Consider the following 18,204-nt stretch of genomic DNA (forward strand, 5'->3'; position numbering starts at 1 on the left):
TTTTGTATCGTGAATTGGAAAGACTGCAAGGGGGAGGGGAGTTGCTTGCGCCCTAAAGGAGGAGTTATTCAGATTCATTGCAGTGGGCGGCGGCTGCAAAACGCACCATTCTTCTTGTTTTGGCTCTGCAAAGCAGCCTTTTCAAGGGTTGGCTTGGGTGACAAAATGTCTTGTGTAGGCGTGGGTTTGTCTCCCTCTCGCTCTCTCTCCCTAAGATGTGTCCGGCATAGGCCAGGGTGCCACTCGAGGCCCAAACCAATTCTGGTTATCGCTTCTCGGCCTTTTGGCTAAGATCAAGTGTAGTATCTGTTCTTATCAGTTTAATATCTGATACGTCCCCTATCTGGGGACCATATATTAAATGGATTTTTAGAACAGGGAGATGGAAAAAGAGCTTGCTCTGTCCACTCCACGCATTGACCTGGTATTGCAGTACCTCCAGGAACGGTGCACCCCTTCTTAACCCAGTTTCCAAAAGCAGAACTCAATTCACCTGATTCATATTAGCCCGATTTAATGAATTGGAAGAAAGCATACGTCTTCATATGCACCTCAATTTGGCCCATTCACTTTTCACACTTCCTCCTTTTGTTTTTTATCTTTCACACTTTTGACTTTCTTTATTCATCCAAATAGCAAACTCATCACCACTCAACCTGACCAACTCGGCTATGTCCCCGTGCTGCAGTTCTCTGTCTTATCTAGATCATTTGCAATTGAATGGAATAGATCCCTTTTGGACAAAGTGGATTCACCTGCTGCTGCAGTGACCACAGGTGTGATAACATCTAGAATTGGCATCTGGTGCGATCTCTCCGCTTCCACTCCAAAGAAAGTTACCTGTTTATTCCTATCATGCATTGGTTTTTGGGGTTTTCTTTGAGTAATGATGATCTCTTTAGTAGTCTGTTGGCGCCCTCTCCTGGAGGAATAGTTTGCTTGCTCTTGGACATTCTAAAAGAGAGGTCATGATAGACATTGAGCTTCTGAGCTCAATTGGGGACAGTCATGGGTGATGAATGTTTGCAACCTACTGCGAAGCCTCATACCGCAATATAAGGAACGTCAAATACTAAGAAAGGGCGGCCTATGAAAGAATTACTACTTTCAATAAGTACACTTAAACAGCTAATTGGGAATAGAAAAACTGTAAAAAGCCCTCTGAGAAAGCCCCCCTCTAACCTTTGATAGTAAGCTTTTCTGTAGTCTGCCTGTTGATGTATTTTCCGTTTGAACTGTGCACAACATGAAGAGACGGAACACTGGCGGCTTGTCACAATGCCCCCCGATGACATCACAATAGCGCTGCTGCCTAGAAAACAAGCTGCGCAGAAGAAGTTGTTCTTTGGGTGGGAGGGTGGGCTAGTGGAAGGAGGGGGCAATCTCTTTTTTTCCCGGGTGGTAGGGGGATGACAGGAGAAGGGAAGCGGGTGGTGAGAAAGGTACAGAGGGCAGGGTTTGGGGGCTGGGAAGGAAAGGGAAAAGATTAGGGTTTGGGGATGATGAAAGGGCTTTCTACGGGTAAGGATGGCAAAGGGTGGCAGTGACGGAAAGTCAGGCAACCTGTCCTGTCCGTCTTTTTGTATCGTGAATTGGAAAGACTGCAAGGGGGAGGGGAGTTGCTTGCGCCCTAAAGGAGGAGTTATTCAGATTCATTGCAGTGGGCGGCGGCTGCAAAACGCACCATTCTTCTTGTTTTGGCTCTGCAAAGCAGCCTTTTCAAGGGTTGGCTTGGGTGACAAAATGTCTTGTGTAGGCGTGGGTTTGTCTCCCTCTCGCTCTCTCTCCCTAAGATGTGTCCGGCATAGGCCAGGGTGCCACTCGAGGCCCAAACCAATTCTGGTTATCGCTTCTCGGCCTTTTGGCTAAGATCAAGTGTAGTATCTGTTCTTATCAGTTTAATATCTGATACGTCCCCTATCTGGGGACCATATATTAAATGGATTTTTAGAACAGGGAGATGGAAAAAGAGCTTGCTCTGTCCACTCCACGCATTGACCTGGTATTGCAGTACCTCCAGGAACGGTGCACCCCTTCTTAACCCAGTTTCCAAAAGCAGAACTCAATTCACCTGATTCATATTAGCCCGATTTAATGAATTGGAAGAAAGCATACGTCTTCATATGCACCTCAATTTGGCCCATTCACTTTTCACACTTCCTCCTTTTGTTTTTTATCTTTCACACTTTTGACTTTCTTTATTCATCCAAATAGCAAACTCATCACCACTCAACCTGACCAACTCGGCTATGTCCCCGTGCTGCAGTTCTCTGTCTTATCTAGATCATTTGCAATTGAATGGAATAGATCCCTTTTGGACAAAGTGGATTCACCTGCTGCTGCAGTGACCACAGGTGTGATAACATCTAGAATTGGCATCTGGTGCGATCTCTCCGCTTCCACTCCAAAGAAAGTTACCTGTTTATTCCTATCATGCATTGGTTTTTGGGGTTTTCTTTGAGTAATGATGATCTCTTTAGTAGTCTGTTGGCGCCCTCTCCTGGAGGAATAGTTTGCTTGCTCTTGGACATTCTAAAAGAGAGGTCATGATAGACATTGAGCTTCTGAGCTCAATTGGGGACAGTCATGGGTGATGAATGTTTGCAACCTACTGCGAAGCCTCATACCGCAATATAAGGAACGTCAAATACTAAGAAAGGGCGGCCTATGAAAGAATTACTACTTTCAATAAGTACACTTAAACGGCTAATTGGGAATAGAAAAACTGTAAAAAGCCCTCTGAGAAAGCCCCCCTCTAACCTTTGATAGTAAGCTTTTCTGTAGTCTGCCTGTTGATGTATTTTCCGTTTGAACTGTGCACAACATGAAGAGACGGAACACTGGCGGCTTGTCACAATGCCCCCCGATGACATCACAATAGCGCTGCTGCCTAGAAAACAAGCTGCGCAGAAGAAGTTGTTCTTTGGGTGGGAGGGTGGGCTAGTGGAAGGAGGGGGCAATCTCTTTTTTTCCCGGGTGGTAGGGGGATGACAGGAGAAGGGAAGCGGGTGGTGAGAAAGGTACAGAGGGCAGGGTTTGGGGGCTGGGAAGGAAAGGGAAAAGATTAGGGTTTGGGGATGATGAAAGGGCTTTCTACGGGTAAGGATGGCAAAGGGTGGCAGTGACGGAAAGTCAGGCAACCTGTCCTGTCCGTCTTTTTGTATCGTGAATTGGAAAGACTGCAAGGGGGAGGGGAGTTGCTTGCGCCCTAAAGGAGGAGTTATTCAGATTCATTGCAGTGGGCGGCGGCTGCAAAACGCACCATTCTTCTTGTTTTGGCTCTGCAAAGCAGCCTTTTCAAGGGTTGGCTTGGGTGACAAAATGTCTTGTGTAGGCGTGGGTTTGTCTCCCTCTCGCTCTCTCTCCCTAAGATGTGTCCGGCATAGGCCAGGGTGCCACTCGAGGCCCAAACCAATTCTGGTTATCGCTTCTCGGCCTTTTGGCTAAGATCAAGTGTAGTATCTGTTCTTATCAGTTTAATATCTGATACGTCCCCTATCTGGGGACCATATATTAAATGGATTTTTAGAACAGGGAGATGGAAAAAGAGCTTGCTCTGTCCACTCCACGCATTGACCTGGTATTGCAGTACCTCCAGGAACGGTGCACCCCTTCTTAACCCAGTTTCCAAAAGCAGAACTCAATTCACCTGATTCATATTAGCCCGATTTAATGAATTGGAAGAAAGCATACGTCTTCATATGCACCTCAATTTGGCCCATTCACTTTTCACACTTCCTCCTTTTGTTTTTTATCTTTCACACTTTTGACTTTCTTTATTCATCCAAATAGCAAACTCATCACCACTCAACCTGACCAACTCGGCTATGTCCCCGTGCTGCAGTTCTCTGTCTTATCTAGATCATTTGCAATTGAATGGAATAGATCCCTTTTGGACAAAGTGGATTCACCTGCTGCTGCAGTGACCACAGGTGTGATAACATCTAGAATTGGCATCTGGTGCGATCTCTCCGCTTCCACTCCAAAGAAAGTTACCTGTTTATTCCTATCATGCATTGGTTTTTGGGGTTTTCTTTGAGTAATGATGATCTCTTTAGTAGTCTGTTGGCGCCCTCTCCTGGAGGAATAGTTTGCTTGCTCTTGGACATTCTAAAAGAGAGGTCATGATAGACATTGAGCTTCTGAGCTCAATTGGGGACAGTCATGGGTGATGAATGTTTGCAACCTACTGCGAAGCCTCATACCGCAATATAAGGAACGTCAAATACTAAGAAAGGGCGGCCTATGAAAGAATTACTACTTTCAATAAGTACACTTAAACGGCTAATTGGGAATAGAAAAACTGTAAAAAGCCCTCTGAGAAAGCCCCCCTCTAACCTTTGATAGTAAGCTTTTCTGTAGTCTGCCTGTTGATGTATTTTCCGTTTGAACTGTGCACAACATGAAGAGACGGAACACTGGCGGCTTGTCACAATGCCCCCCGATGACATCACAATAGCGCTGCTGCCTAGAAAACAAGCTGCGCAGAAGAAGTTGTTCTTTGGGTGGGAGGGTGGGCTAGTGGAAGGAGGGGGCAATCTCTTTTTTTCCCGGGTGGTAGGGGGATGACAGGAGAAGGGAAGCGGGTGGTGAGAAAGGTACAGAGGGCAGGGTTTGGGGGCTGGGAAGGAAAGGGAAAAGATTAGGGTTTGGGGATGATGAAAGGGCTTTCTACGGGTAAGGATGGCAAAGGGTGGCAGTGACGGAAAGTCAGGCAACCTGTCCTGTCCGTCTTTTTGTATCGTGAATTGGAAAGACTGCAAGGGGGAGGGGAGTTGCTTGCGCCCTAAAGGAGGAGTTATTCAGATTCATTGCAGTGGGCGGCGGCTGCAAAACGCACCATTCTTCTTGTTTTGGCTCTGCAAAGCAGCCTTTTCAAGGGTTGGCTTGGGTGACAAAATGTCTTGTGTAGGCGTGGGTTTGTCTCCCTCTCGCTCTCTCTCCCTAAGATGTGTCCGGCATAGGCCAGGGTGCCACTCGAGGCCCAAACCAATTCTGGTTATCGCTTCTCGGCCTTTTGGCTAAGATCAAGTGTAGTATCTGTTCTTATCAGTTTAATATCTGATACGTCCCCTATCTGGGGACCATATATTAAATGGATTTTTAGAACAGGGAGATGGAAAAAGAGCTTGCTCTGTCCACTCCACGCATTGACCTGGTATTGCAGTACCTCCAGGAACGGTGCACCCCTTCTTAACCCAGTTTCCAAAAGCAGAACTCAATTCACCTGATTCATATTAGCCCGATTTAATGAATTGGAAGAAAGCATACGTCTTCATATGCACCTCAATTTGGCCCATTCACTTTTCACACTTCCTCCTTTTGTTTTTTATCTTTCACACTTTTGACTTTCTTTATTCATCCAAATAGCAAACTCATCACCACTCAACCTGACCAACTCGGCTATGTCCCCGTGCTGCAGTTCTCTGTCTTATCTAGATCATTTGCAATTGAATGGAATAGATCCCTTTTGGACAAAGTGGATTCACCTGCTGCTGCAGTGACCACAGGTGTGATAACATCTAGAATTGGCATCTGGTGCGATCTCTCCGCTTCCACTCCAAAGAAAGTTACCTGTTTATTCCTATCATGCATTGGTTTTTGGGGTTTTCTTTGAGTAATGATGATCTCTTTAGTAGTCTGTTGGCGCCCTCTCCTGGAGGAATAGTTTGCTTGCTCTTGGACATTCTAAAAGAGAGGTCATGATAGACATTGAGCTTCTGAGCTCAATTGGGGACAGTCATGGGTGATGAATGTTTGCAACCTACTGCGAAGCCTCATACCGCAATATAAGGAACGTCAAATACTAAGAAAGGGCGGCCTATGAAAGAATTACTACTTTCAATAAGTACACTTAAACGGCTAATTGGGAATAGAAAAACTGTAAAAAGCCCTCTGAGAAAGCCCCCCTCTAACCTTTGATAGTAAGCTTTTCTGTAGTCTGCCTGTTGATGTATTTTCCGTTTGAACTGTGCACAACATGAAGAGACGGAACACTGGCGGCTTGTCACAATGCCCCCCGATGACATCACAATAGCGCTGCTGCCTAGAAAACAAGCTGCGCAGAAGAAGTTGTTCTTTGGGTGGGAGGGTGGGCTAGTGGAAGGAGGGGGCAATCTCTTTTTTTCCCGGGTGGTAGGGGGATGACAGGAGAAGGGAAGCGGGTGGTGAGAAAGGTACAGAGGGCAGGGTTTGGGGGCTGGGAAGGAAAGGGAAAAGATTAGGGTTTGGGGATGATGAAAGGGCTTTCTACGGGTAAGGATGGCAAAGGGTGGCAGTGACGGAAAGTCAGGCAACCTGTCCTGTCCGTCTTTTTGTATCGTGAATTGGAAAGACTGCAAGGGGGAGGGGAGTTGCTTGCGCCCTAAAGGAGGAGTTATTCAGATTCATTGCAGTGGGCGGCGGCTGCAAAACGCACCATTCTTCTTGTTTTGGCTCTGCAAAGCAGCCTTTTCAAGGGTTGGCTTGGGTGACAAAATGTCTTGTGTAGGCGTGGGTTTGTCTCCCTCTCGCTCTCTCTCCCTAAGATGTGTCCGGCATAGGCCAGGGTGCCACTCGAGGCCCAAACCAATTCTGGTTATCGCTTCTCGGCCTTTTGGCTAAGATCAAGTGTAGTATCTGTTCTTATCAGTTTAATATCTGATACGTCCCCTATCTGGGGACCATATATTAAATGGATTTTTAGAACAGGGAGATGGAAAAAGAGCTTGCTCTGTCCACTCCACGCATTGACCTGGTATTGCAGTACCTCCAGGAACGGTGCACCCCTTCTTAACCCAGTTTCCAAAAGCAGAACTCAATTCACCTGATTCATATTAGCCCGATTTAATGAATTGGAAGAAAGCATACGTCTTCATATGCACCTCAATTTGGCCCATTCACTTTTCACACTTCCTCCTTTTGTTTTTTATCTTTCACACTTTTGACTTTCTTTATTCATCCAAATAGCAAACTCATCACCACTCAACCTGACCAACTCGGCTATGTCCCCGTGCTGCAGTTCTCTGTCTTATCTAGATCATTTGCAATTGAATGGAATAGATCCCTTTTGGACAAAGTGGATTCACCTGCTGCTGCAGTGACCACAGGTGTGATAACATCTAGAATTGGCATCTGGTGCGATCTCTCCGCTTCCACTCCAAAGAAAGTTACCTGTTTATTCCTATCATGCATTGGTTTTTGGGGTTTTCTTTGAGTAATGATGATCTCTTTAGTAGTCTGTTGGCGCCCTCTCCTGGAGGAATAGTTTGCTTGCTCTTGGACATTCTAAAAGAGAGGTCATGATAGACATTGAGCTTCTGAGCTCAATTGGGGACAGTCATGGGTGATGAATGTTTGCAACCTACTGCGAAGCCTCATACCGCAATATAAGGAACGTCAAATACTAAGAAAGGGCGGCCTATGAAAGAATTACTACTTTCAATAAGTACACTTAAACGGCTAATTGGGAATAGAAAAACTGTAAAAAGCCCTCTGAGAAAGCCCCCCTCTAACCTTTGATAGTAAGCTTTTCTGTAGTCTGCCTGTTGATGTATTTTCCGTTTGAACTGTGCACAACATGAAGAGACGGAACACTGGCGGCTTGTCACAATGCCCCCCGATGACATCACAATAGCGCTGCTGCCTAGAAAACAAGCTGCGCAGAAGAAGTTGTTCTTTGGGTGGGAGGGTGGGCTAGTGGAAGGAGGGGGCAATCTCTTTTTTTCCCGGGTGGTAGGGGGATGACAGGAGAAGGGAAGCGGCGTGGTGAGAAAGGTACAGAGGGCAGGGTTTGGGGGCTGGGAAGGAAAGGGAAAAGATTAGGGTTTGGGGATGATGAAAGGGCTTTCTACGGGTAAGGATGGCAAAGGGTGGCAGTGACGGAAAGTCAGGCAACCTGTCCTGTCCGTCTTTTTGTATCGTGAATTGGAAAGACTGCAAGGGGGAGGGGAGTTGCTTGCGCCCTAAAGGAGGAGTTATTCAGATTCATTGCAGTGGGCGGCGGCTGCAAAACGCACCATTCTTCTTGTTTTGGCTCTGCAAAGCAGCCTTTTCAAGGGTTGGCTTGGGTGACAAAATGTCTTGTGTAGGCGTGGGTTTGTCTCCCTCTCGCTCTCTCTCCCTAAGATGTGTCCGGCATAGGCCAGGGTGCCACTCGAGGCCCAAACCAATTCTGGTTATCGCTTCTCGGCCTTTTGGCTAAGATCAAGTGTAGTATCTGTTCTTATCAGTTTAATATCTGATACGTCCCCTATCTGGGGACCATATATTAAATGGATTTTTAGAACAGGGAGATGGAAAAAGAGCTTGCTCTGTCCACTCCACGCATTGACCTGGTATTGCAGTACCTCCAGGAACGGTGCACCCCTTCTTAACCCAGTTTCCAAAAGCAGAACTCAATTCACCTGATTCATATTAGCCCGATTTAATGAATTGGAAGAAAGCATACGTCTTCATATGCACCTCAATTTGGCCCATTCACTTTTCACACTTCCTCCTTTTGTTTTTTATCTTTCACACTTTTGACTTTCTTTATTCATCCAAATAGCAAACTCATCACCACTCAACCTGACCAACTCGGCTATGTCCCCGTGCTGCAGTTCTCTGTCTTATCTAGATCATTTGCAATTGAATGGAATAGATCCCTTTTGGACAAAGTGGATTCACCTGCTGCTGCAGTGACCACAGGTGTGATAACATCTAGAATTGGCATCTGGTGCGATCTCTCCGCTTCCACTCCAAAGAAAGTTACCTGTTTATTCCTATCATGCATTGGTTTTTGGGGTTTTCTTTGAGTAATGATGATCTCTTTAGTAGTCTGTTGGCGCCCTCTCCTGGAGGAATAGTTTGCTTGCTCTTGGACATTCTAAAAGAGAGGTCATGATAGACATTGAGCTTCTGAGCTCAATTGGGGACAGTCATGGGTGATGAATGTTTGCAACCTACTGCGAAGCCTCATACCGCAATATAAGGAACGTCAAATACTAAGAAAGGGCGGCCTATGAAAGAATTACTACTTTCAATAAGTACACTTAAACGGCTAATTGGGAATAGAAAAACTGTAAAAAGCCCTCTGAGAAAGCCCCCCTCTAACCTTTGATAGTAAGCTTTTCTGTAGTCTGCCTGTTGATGTATTTTCCGTTTGAACTGTGCACAACATGAAGAGACGGAACACTGGCGGCTTGTCACAATGCCCCCCGATGACATCACAATAGCGCTGCTGCCTAGAAAACAAGCTGCGCAGAAGAAGTTGTTCTTTGGGTGGGAGGGTGGGCTAGTGGAAGGAGGGGGCAATCTCTTTTTTTCCCGGGTGGTAGGGGGATGACAGGAGAAGGGAAGCGGGTGGTGAGAAAGGTACAGAGGGCAGGGTTTGGGGGCTGGGAAGGAAAGGGAAAAGATTAGGGTTTGGGGATGATGAAAGGGCTTTCTACGGGTAAGGATGGCAAAGGGTGGCAGTGACGGAAAGTCAGGCAACCTGTCCTGTCCGTCTTTTTGTATCGTGAATTGGAAAGACTGCAAGGGGGAGGGGAGTTGCTTGCGCCCTAAAGGAGGAGTTATTCAGATTCATTGCAGTGGGCGGCGGCTGCAAAACGCACCATTCTTCTTGTTTTGGCTCTGCAAAGCAGCCTTTTCAAGGGTTGGCTTGGGTGACAAAATGTCTTGTGTAGGCGTGGGTTTGTCTCCCTCTCGCTCTCTCTCCCTAAGATGTGTCCGGCATAGGCCAGGGTGCCACTCGAGGCCCAAACCAATTCTGGTTATCGCTTCTCGGCCTTTTGGCTAAGATCAAGTGTAGTATCTGTTCTTATCAGTTTAATATCTGATACGTCCCCTATCTGGGGACCATATATTAAATGGATTTTTAGAACAGGGAGATGGAAAAAGAGCTTGCTCTGTCCACTCCACGCATTGACCTGGTATTGCAGTACCTCCAGGAACGGTGCACCCCTTCTTAACCCAGTTTCCAAAAGCAGAACTCAATTCACCTGATTCATATTAGCCCGATTTAATGAATTGGAAGAAAGCATACGTCTTCATATGCACCTCAATTTGGCCCATTCACTTTTCACACTTCCTCCTTTTGTTTTTTATCTTTCACACTTTTGACTTTCTTTATTCATCCAAATAGCAAACTCATCACCACTCAACCTGACCAACTCGGCTATGTCCCCGTGCTGCAGTTCTCTGTCTTATCTAGATCATTTGCAATTGAATGGAATAGATCCCTTTTGGACAAAGTGGATTCACCTGCTGCTGCAGTGACCACAGGTGTGATAACATCTAGAATTGGCATCTGGTGCGATCTCTCCGCTTCCACTCCAAAGAAAGTTACCTGTTTATTCCTATCATGCATTGGTTTTTGGGGTTTTCTTTGAGTAATGATGATCTCTTTAGTAGTCTGTTGGCGCCCTCTCCTGGAGGAATAGTTTGCTTGCTCTTGGACATTCTAAAAGAGAGGTCATGATAGACATTGAGCTTCTGAGCTCAATTGGGGACAGTCATGGGTGATGAATGTTTGCAACCTACTGCGAAGCCTCATACCGCAATATAAGGAACGTCAAATACTAAGAAAGGGCGGCCTATGAAAGAATTACTACTTTCAATAAGTACACTTAAACGGCTAATTGGGAATAGAAAAACTGTAAAAAGCCCTCTGAGAAAGCCCCCCTCTAACCTTTGATAGTAAGCTTTTCTGTAGTCTGCCTGTTGATGTATTTTCCGTTTGAACTGTGCACAACATGAAGAGACGGAACACTGGCGGCTTGTCACAATGCCCCCCGATGACATCACAATAGCGCTGCTGCCTAGAAAACAAGCTGCGCAGAAGAAGTTGTTCTTTGGGTGGGAGGGTGGGCTAGTGGAAGGAGGGGGCAATCTCTTTTTTTCCCGGGTGGTAGGGGGATGACAGGAGAAGGGAAGCGGGTGGTGAGAAAGGTACAGAGGGCAGGGTTTGGGGGCTGGGAAGGAAAGGGAAAAGATTAGGGTTTGGGGATGATGAAAGGGCTTTCTACGGGTAAGGATGGCAAAGGGTGGCAGTGACGGAAAGTCAGGCAACCTGTCCTGTCCGTCTTTTTGTATCGTGAATTGGAAAGACTGCAAGGGGGAGGGGAGTTGCTTGCGCCCTAAAGGAGGAGTTATTCAGATTCATTGCAGTGGGCGGCGGCTGCAAAACGCACCATTCTTCTTGTTTTGGCTCTGCAAAGCAGCCTTTTCAAGGGTTGGCTTGGGTGACAAAATGTCTTGTGTAGGCGTGGGTTTGTCTCCCTCTCGCTCTCTCTCCCTAAGATGTGTCCGGCATAGGCCAGGGTGCCACTCGAGGCCCAAACCAATTCTGGTTATCGCTTCTCGGCCTTTTGGCTAAGATCAAGTGTAGTATCTGTTCTTATCAGTTTAATATCTGATACGTCCCCTATCTGGGGACCATATATTAAATGGATTTTTAGAACAGGGAGATGGAAAAAGAGCTTGCTCTGTCCACTCCACGCATTGACCTGGTATTGCAGTACCTCCAGGAACGGTGCACCCCTTCTTAACCCAGTTTCCAAAAGCAGAACTCAATTCACCTGATTCATATTAGCCCGATTTAATGAATTGGAAGAAAGCATACGTCTTCATATGCACCTCAATTTGGCCCATTCACTTTTCACACTTCCTCCTTTTGTTTTTTATCTTTCACACTTTTGACTTTCTTTATTCATCCAAATAGCAAACTCATCACCACTCAACCTGACCAACTCGGCTATGTCCCCGTGCTGCAGTTCTCTGTCTTATCTAGATCATTTGCAATTGAATGGAATAGATCCCTTTTGGACAAAGTGGATTCACCTGCTGCTGCAGTGACCACAGGTGTGATAACATCTAGAATTGGCATCTGGTGCGATCTCTCCGCTTCCACTCCAAAGAAAGTTACCTGTTTATTCCTATCATGCATTGGTTTTTGGGGTTTTCTTTGAGTAATGATGATCTCTTTAGTAGTCTGTTGGCGCCCTCTCCTGGAGGAATAGTTTGCTTGCTCTTGGACATTCTAAAAGAGAGGTCATGATAGACATTGAGCTTCTGAGCTCAATTGGGGACAGTCATGGGTGATGAATGTTTGCAACCTACTGCGAAGCCTCATACCGCAATATAAGGAACGTCAAATACTAAGAAAGGGCGGCCTATGAAAGAATTACTACTTTCAATAAGTACACTTAAACGGCTAATTGGGAATAGAAAAACTGTAAAAAGCCCTCTGAGAAAGCCCCCCTCTAACCTTTGATAGTAAGCTTTTCTGTAGTCTGCCTGTTGATGTATTTTCCGTTTGAACTGTGCACAACATGAAGAGACGGAACACTGGCGGCTTGTCACAATGCCCCCCGATGACATCACAATAGCGCTGCTGCCTAGAAAACAAGCTGCGCAGAAGAAGTTGTTCTTTGGGTGGGAGGGTGGGCTAGTGGAAGGAGGGGGCAATCTCTTTTTTTCCCGGGTGGTAGGGGGATGACAGGAGAAGGGAAGCGGGTGGTGAGAAAGGTACAGAGGGCAGGGTTTGGGGGCTGGGAAGGAAAGGGAAAAGATTAGGGTTTGGGGATGATGAAAGGGCTTTCTACGGGTAAGGATGGCAAAGGGTGGCAGTGACGGAAAGTCAGGCAACCTGTCCTGTCCGTCTTTTTGTATCGTGAATTGGAAAGACTGCAAGGGGGAGGGGAGTTGCTTGCGCCCTAAAGGAGGAGTTATTCAGATTCATTGCAGTGGGCGGCGGCTGCAAAACGCACCATTCTTCTTGTTTTGGCTCTGCAAAGCAGCCTTTTCAAGGGTTGGCTTGGGTGACAAAATGTCTTGTGTAGGCGTGGGTTTGTCTCCCTCTCGCTCTCTCTCCCTAAGATGTGTCCGGCATAGGCCAGGGTGCCACTCGAGGCCCAAACCAATTCTGGTTATCGCTTCTCGGCCTTTTGGCTAAGATCAAGTGTAGTATCTGTTCTTATCAGTTTAATATCTGATACGTCCCCTATCTGGGGACCATATATTAAATGGATTTTTAGAACAGGGAGATGGAAAAAGAGCTTGCTCTGTCCACTCCACGCATTGACCTGGTATTGCAGTACCTCCAGGAACGGTGCACCCCTTCTTAACCCAGTTTCCAAAAGCAGAACTCAATTCACCTGATTCATATTAGCCCGATTTAATGAATTGGAAGAAAGCATACGTCTTCATATGCACCTCAATTTGGCCCATTCACTTTTCACACTTCCTCCTTTTGTTTTTTATCTTTCACACTTTTGACTTTCTTTATTCATCCAAATAGCAAACTCATCACCACTCAACCTGACCAACTCGGCTATGTCCCCGTGCTGCAGTTCTCTGTCTTATCTAGATCATTTGCAATTGAATGGAATAGATCCCTTTTGGACAAAGTGGATTCACCTGCTGCTGCAGTGACCACAGGTGTGATAACATCTAGAATTGGCATCTGGTGCGATCTCTCCGCTTCCACTCCAAAGAAAGTTACCTGTTTATTCCTATCATGCATTGGTTTTTGGGGTTTTCTTTGAGTAATGATGATCTCTTTAGTAGTCTGTTGGCGCCCTCTCCTGGAGGAATAGTTTGCTTGCTCTTGGACATTCTAAAAGAGAGGTCATGATAGACATTGAGCTTCTGAGCTCAATTGGGGACAGTCATGGGTGATGAATGTTTGCAACCTACTGCGAAGCCTCATACCGCAATATAAGGAACGTCAAATACTAAGAAAGGGCGGCCTATGAAAGAATTACTACTTTCAATAAGTACACTTAAACGGCTAATTGGGAATAGAAAAACTGTAAAAAGCCCTCTGAGAAAGCCCCCCTCTAACCTTTGATAGTAAGCTTTTCTGTAGTCTGCCTGTTGATGTATTTTCCGTTTGAACTGTGCACAACATGAAGAGACGGAACACTGGCGGCTTGTCACAATGCCCCCCGATGACATCACAATAGCGCTGCTGCCTAGAAAACAAGCTGCGCAGAAGAAGTTGTTCTTTGGGTGGGAGGGTGGGCTAGTGGAAGGAGGGGGCAATCTCTTTTTTTCCCGGGTGGTAGGGGGATGACAGGAGAAGGGAAGCGGGTGGTGAGAAAGGTACAGAGGGCAGGGTTTGGGGGCTGGGAAGGAAAGGGAAAAGATTAGGGTTTGGGGATGATGAAAGGGCTTTCTACGGGTAAGGATGGCAAAGGGTGGCAGTGACGGAAAGTCAGGCAACCTGTCCTGTCCGTCTTTTTGTATCGTGAATTGGAAAGACTGCAAGGGGGAGGGGAGTTGCTTGCGCCCTAAAGGAGGAGTTATTCAGATTCATTGCAGTGGGCGGCGGCTGCAAAACGCACCATTCTTCTTGTTTTGGCTCTGCAAAGCAGCCTTTTCAAGGGTTGGCTTGGGTGACAAAATGTCTTGTGTAGGCGTGGGTTTGTCTCCCTCTCGCTCTCTCTCCCTAAGATGTGTCCGGCATAGGCCAGGGTGCCACTCGAGGCCCAAACCAATTCTGGTTATCGCTTCTCGGCCTTTTGGCTAAGATCAAGTGTAGTATCTGTTCTTATCAGTTTAATATCTGATACGTCCCCTATCTGGGGACCATATATTAAATGGATTTTTAGAACAGGGAGATGGAAAAAGAGCTTGCTCTGTCCACTCCACGCATTGACCTGGTATTGCAGTACCTCCAGGAACGGTGCACCCCTTCTTAACCCAGTTTCCAAAAGCAGAACTCAATTCACCTGATTCATATTAGCCCGATTTAATGAATTGGAAGAAAGCATACGTCTTCATATGCACCTCAATTTGGCCCATTCACTTTTCACACTTCCTCCTTTTGTTTTTTATCTTTCACACTTTTGACTTTCTTTATTCATCCAAATAGCAAACTCATCACCACTCAACCTGACCAACTCGGCTATGTCCCCGTGCTGCAGTTCTCTGTCTTATCTAGATCATTTGCAATTGAATGGAATAGATCCCTTTTGGACAAAGTGGATTCACCTGCTGCTGCAGTGACCACAGGTGTGATAACATCTAGAATTGGCATCTGGTGCGATCTCTCCGCTTCCACTCCAAAGAAAGTTACCTGTTTATTCCTATCATGCATTGGTTTTTGGGGTTTTCTTTGAGTAATGATGATCTCTTTAGTAGTCTGTTGGCGCCCTCTCCTGGAGGAATAGTTTGCTTGCTCTTGGACATTCTAAAAGAGAGGTCATGATAGACATTGAGCTTCTGAGCTCAATTGGGGACAGTCATGGGTGATGAATGTTTGCAACCTACTGCGAAGCCTCATACCGCAATATAAGGAACGTCAAATACTAAGAAAGGGCGGCCTATGAAAGAATTACTACTTTCAATAAGTACACTTAAACGGCTAATTGGGAATAGAAAAACTGTAAAAAGCCCTCTGAGAAAGCCCCCCTCTAACCTTTGATAGTAAGCTTTTCTGTAGTCTGCCTGTTGATGTATTTTCCGTTTGAACTGTGCACAACATGAAGAGACGGAACACTGGCGGCTTGTCACAATGCCCCCCGATGACATCACAATAGCGCTGCTGCCTAGAAAACAAGCTGCGCAGAAGAAGTTGTTCTTTGGGTGGGAGGGTGGGCTAGTGGAAGGAGGGGGCAATCTCTTTTTTTCCCGGGTGGTAGGGGGATGACAGGAGAAGGGAAGCGGGTGGTGAGAAAGGTACAGAGGGCAGGGTTTGGGGGCTGGGAAGGAAAGGGAAAAGATTAGGGTTTGGGGATGATGAAAGGGCTTTCTACGGGTAAGGATGGCAAAGGGTGGCAGTGACGGAAAGTCAGGCAACCTGTCCTGTCCGTCTTTTTGTATCGTGAATTGGAAAGACTGCAAGGGGGAGGGGAGTTGCTTGCGCCCTAAAGGAGGAGTTATTCAGATTCATTGCAGTGGGCGGCGGCTGCAAAACGCACCATTCTTCTTGTTTTGGCTCTGCAAAGCAGCCTTTTCAAGGGTTGGCTTGGGTGACAAAATGTCTTGTGTAGGCGTGGGTTTGTCTCCCTCTCGCTCTCTCTCCCTAAGATGTGTCCGGCATAGGCCAGGGTGCCACTCGAGGCCCAAACCAATTCTGGTTATCGCTTCTCGGCCTTTTGGCTAAGATCAAGTGTAGTATCTGTTCTTATCAGTTTAATATCTGATACGTCCCCTATCTGGGGACCATATATTAAATGGATTTTTAGAACAGGGAGATGGAAAAAGAGCTTGCTCTGTCCACTCCACGCATTGACCTGGTATTGCAGTACCTCCAGGAACGGTGCACCCCTTCTTAACCCAGTTTCCAAAAGCAGAACTCAATTCACCTGATTCATATTAGCCCGATTTAATGAATTGGAAGAAAGCATACGTCTTCATATGCACCTCAATTTGGCCCATTCACTTTTCACACTTCCTCCTTTTGTTTTTTATCTTTCACACTTTTGACTTTCTTTATTCATCCAAATAGCAAACTCATCACCACTCAACCTGACCAACTCGGCTATGTCCCCGTGCTGCAGTTCTCTGTCTTATCTAGATCATTTGCAATTGAATGGAATAGATCCCTTTTGGACAAAGTGGATTCACCTGCTGCTGCAGTGACCACAGGTGTGATAACATCTAGAATTGGCATCTGGTGCGATCTCTCCGCTTCCACTCCAAAGAAAGTTACCTGTTTATTCCTATCATGCATTGGTTTTTGGGGTTTTCTTTGAGTAATGATGATCTCTTTAGTAGTCTGTTGGCGCCCTCTCCTGGAGGAATAGTTTGCTTGCTCTTGGACATTCTAAAAGAGAGGTCATGATAGACATTGAGCTTCTGAGCTCAATTGGGGACAGTCATGGGTGATGAATGTTTGCAACCTACTGCGAAGCCTCATACCGCAATATAAGGAACGTCAAATACTAAGAAAGGGCGGCCTATGAAAGAATTACTACTTTCAATAAGTACACTTAAACGGCTAATTGGGAATAGAAAAACTGTAAAAAGCCCTCTGAGAAAGCCCCCCTCTAACCTTTGATAGTAAGCTTTTCTGTAGTCTGCCTGTTGATGTATTTTCCGTTTGAACTGTGCACAACATGAAGAGACGGAACACTGGCGGCTTGTCACAATGCCCCCCGATGACATCACAATAGCGCTGCTGCCTAGAAAACAAGCTGCGCAGAAGAAGTTGTTCTTTGGGTGGGAGGGTGGGCTAGTGGAAGGAGGGGGCAATCTCTTTTTTTCCCGGGTGGTAGGGGGATGACAGGAGAAGGGAAGCGGGTGGTGAGAAAGGTACAGAGGGCAGGGTTTGGGGGCTGGGAAGGAAAGGGAAAAGATTAGGGTTTGGGGATGATGAAAGGGCTTTCTACGGGTAAGGATGGCAAAGGGTGGCAGTGACGGAAAGTCAGGCAACCTGTCCTGTCCGTCTTTTTGTATCGTGAATTGGAAAGACTGCAAGGGGGAGGGGAGTTGCTTGCGCCCTAAAGGAGGAGTTATTCAGATTCATTGCAGTGGGCGGCGGCTGCAAAACGCACCATTCTTCTTGTTTTGGCTCTGCAAAGCAGCCTTTTCAAGGGTTGGCTTGGGTGACAAAATGTCTTGTGTAGGCGTGGGTTTGTCTCCCTCTCGCTCTCTCTCCCTAAGATGTGTCCGGCATAGGCCAGGGTGCCACTCGAGGCCCAAACCAATTCTGGTTATCGCTTCTCGGCCTTTTGGCTAAGATCAAGTGTAGTATCTGTTCTTATCAGTTTAATATCTGATACGTCCCCTATCTGGGGACCATATATTAAATGGATTTTTAGAACAGGGAGATGGAAAAAGAGCTTGCTCTGTCCACTCCACGCATTGACCTGGTATTGCAGTACCTCCAGGAACGGTGCACCCCTTCTTAACCCAGTTTCCAAAAGCAGAACTCAATTCACCTGATTCATATTAGCCCGATTTAATGAATTGGAAGAAAGCATACGTCTTCATATGCACCTCAATTTGGCCCATTCACTTTTCACACTTCCTCCTTTTGTTTTTTATCTTTCACACTTTTGACTTTCTTTATTCATCCAAATAGCAAACTCATCACCACTCAACCTGACCAACTCGGCTATGTCCCCGTGCTGCAGTTCTCTGTCTTATCTAGATCATTTGCAATTGAATGGAATAGATCCCTTTTGGACAAAGTGGATTCACCTGCTGCTGCAGTGACCACAGGTGTGATAACATCTAGAATTGGCATCTGGTGCGATCTCTCCGCTTCCACTCCAAAGAAAGTTACCTGTT

At 46.3% G+C, this 18,204-nt stretch overlaps 12 non-coding genes across 12 annotated transcripts; all 12 read left to right on the forward strand.

Annotated features, from left to right (window-relative positions):
• The first annotated feature begins 267 nt into the window (after positions 1-267).
• Positions 268-458, forward strand: LOC142283263 (U2 spliceosomal RNA). Its single transcript, XR_012744938.1, has one exon. It is a non-coding gene; the product is annotated as a U2 spliceosomal RNA (small nuclear RNA).
• Positions 459-1,845: 1,387 nt separating this feature from the next.
• LOC142283271 (U2 spliceosomal RNA) lies at positions 1,846-2,036 on the forward strand. Its single transcript, XR_012744946.1, has one exon. It is a non-coding gene; the product is annotated as a U2 spliceosomal RNA (small nuclear RNA).
• Positions 2,037-3,423: 1,387 nt separating this feature from the next.
• Positions 3,424-3,614, forward strand: LOC142283272 (U2 spliceosomal RNA). The gene has a single exon (XR_012744947.1). It is a non-coding gene; the product is annotated as a U2 spliceosomal RNA (small nuclear RNA).
• Positions 3,615-5,001: 1,387 nt separating this feature from the next.
• On the forward strand, positions 5,002-5,192 carry LOC142283273 (U2 spliceosomal RNA). The gene has a single exon (XR_012744948.1). It is a non-coding gene; the product is annotated as a U2 spliceosomal RNA (small nuclear RNA).
• Positions 5,193-6,579: 1,387 nt separating this feature from the next.
• Positions 6,580-6,770, forward strand: LOC142283274 (U2 spliceosomal RNA). Its single transcript, XR_012744949.1, has one exon. It is a non-coding gene; the product is annotated as a U2 spliceosomal RNA (small nuclear RNA).
• Positions 6,771-8,158: 1,388 nt separating this feature from the next.
• LOC142283264 (U2 spliceosomal RNA) lies at positions 8,159-8,349 on the forward strand. Its single transcript, XR_012744939.1, has one exon. It is a non-coding gene; the product is annotated as a U2 spliceosomal RNA (small nuclear RNA).
• A 1,387-nt stretch (positions 8,350-9,736) lies between these two features.
• On the forward strand, positions 9,737-9,927 carry LOC142283265 (U2 spliceosomal RNA). The gene has a single exon (XR_012744940.1). It is a non-coding gene; the product is annotated as a U2 spliceosomal RNA (small nuclear RNA).
• Positions 9,928-11,314: 1,387 nt separating this feature from the next.
• Positions 11,315-11,505, forward strand: LOC142283266 (U2 spliceosomal RNA). The gene has a single exon (XR_012744941.1). It is a non-coding gene; the product is annotated as a U2 spliceosomal RNA (small nuclear RNA).
• A 1,387-nt stretch (positions 11,506-12,892) lies between these two features.
• On the forward strand, positions 12,893-13,083 carry LOC142283267 (U2 spliceosomal RNA). The gene has a single exon (XR_012744942.1). It is a non-coding gene; the product is annotated as a U2 spliceosomal RNA (small nuclear RNA).
• Positions 13,084-14,470: 1,387 nt separating this feature from the next.
• On the forward strand, positions 14,471-14,661 carry LOC142283268 (U2 spliceosomal RNA). The gene has a single exon (XR_012744943.1). It is a non-coding gene; the product is annotated as a U2 spliceosomal RNA (small nuclear RNA).
• A 1,387-nt stretch (positions 14,662-16,048) lies between these two features.
• On the forward strand, positions 16,049-16,239 carry LOC142283269 (U2 spliceosomal RNA). Its single transcript, XR_012744944.1, has one exon. It is a non-coding gene; the product is annotated as a U2 spliceosomal RNA (small nuclear RNA).
• A 1,387-nt stretch (positions 16,240-17,626) lies between these two features.
• On the forward strand, positions 17,627-17,817 carry LOC142283270 (U2 spliceosomal RNA). The gene has a single exon (XR_012744945.1). It is a non-coding gene; the product is annotated as a U2 spliceosomal RNA (small nuclear RNA).
• Positions 17,818-18,204: the final 387 nt, after the last annotated feature.

Source organism: Anomaloglossus baeobatrachus, unplaced genomic scaffold (assembly GCF_048569485.1).
Source record: "Anomaloglossus baeobatrachus isolate aAnoBae1 unplaced genomic scaffold, aAnoBae1.hap1 Scaffold_5353, whole genome shotgun sequence".
NCBI lineage: Eukaryota > Metazoa > Chordata > Amphibia > Anura > Aromobatidae > Anomaloglossus > Anomaloglossus baeobatrachus.